The sequence below is a fragment of the Salmo salar genome, chromosome ssa06 (assembly GCF_905237065.1).
Source record: "Salmo salar chromosome ssa06, Ssal_v3.1, whole genome shotgun sequence".
Taxonomy (NCBI): Eukaryota; Metazoa; Chordata; class Actinopteri; order Salmoniformes; family Salmonidae; genus Salmo; species Salmo salar.
Genome location: NC_059447.1, coordinates 13,599 through 15,000, shown reverse-complemented (window position 1 = coordinate 15,000; position 1,402 = coordinate 13,599).

Below are 1,402 nucleotides of genomic sequence, written 5' to 3'. Positions count from 1 at the left end.
ACCCTGTAACCACGTGGGATTAACGCTGTAACCACGTGGAATTAACCCTGTAACCACGTGGGATTAACCCTGTAACCACGTGGGATTAATGCTGTAACCACGTGGGATTAATGCTGTAACCACGTGGAATTAGCCCTGTAACCATGGGGAATTAACCCTGTAACCACGTGGAATTAACCCTGTAACCATGGGGAATTAACCCTGTAACCACGCGGAATTAACCCTGTAACCACGTGGGATTAACCCTGTAACCACGTGGGATTAACCCTGTAACCACACGGAATTAACCCTGTAACCATGGGGAATTAACCCTGTAACCACGTGGAATTAACCCTGTAACCATGGGGAATTAACCCTGTAACCACGTGGGATTAACGCTGTAACCACGTGGAATTAACCCTGTAACCACGCAGAATTAACCCTGTAACCACGTGGGATTAACGCTGTAACCACGCGGAATTAACCCTGTAACCACGCGGAATTAACCCTGTAACCACGTGGGATTAACCCTGTAACCACTCAGAATTAACCCTGTAACCACGTGGGATTAACCCTGTAACCACGTGGGATTAACCCTGTAACCACTCAGAATTAACCCTGTAACCACGTGGGATTAACCCTGTAACCACGTGGGATTAACCCTGTAACCACTCAGAATTAACCCTAGCCCCCAGACCCCCAGGCCCCCAGGCCCCCAGACCCCCAGGTCCCCAGACCCCCAGGCCCCCAGATCCCCCAGGTCCCCAGACCCCCAGGCCCCCCAGATCCCCCCAGACCCCCAGGTCCCCAGACCCCCAGATCCCCCAGGTCCCCCAGGTCCCCAGACCCCCAGGCCCCCCAGATCCCCCCAGGTCCCCCCAGACCCCCAGACCCCCAGGCCCCCCAGACCCCCCAGGTCCCCAGACCCCCAGGCCCCCCAGATCCCCCCAGACCTCCCCAGACCCCCAGGCCCCCAGACCCCGATCTAAACCAAGGAATATTGTTTTAATTCATTGTGATGGACTGTAAATCTTCCAGACTGTGTGTTTTTAAGATGACATTTCAAACTGCATAGTTGACATTTATTCCCATGGGCTGGGTTAACAAGTATTTGTACAGTTGTGACTTGACACTAAATCCATCTGTCATTTTTGATTAACTGTCATTCATATCAACTCATTATCGACATAATTGCCCTGCGGGTTAAAGAGACAACACAGGATAAACACTGATCCCGTCTTTTGTCCCGCGGGGCAGTTATGTGGGTAATGAGAGTAAAAAAAGGGAAATTCTGGATCACGTGATAGAGCGGGCGTGTGAGTTCTTGTCACACCTTTCCGGTGAAGCTGGTAACGGGTTGTGTTGTGAGTAGTGTGCTCCCCGGGAGAGAGAGAGAGAGAGACGGGGGTGAAAAGAGCGTGGA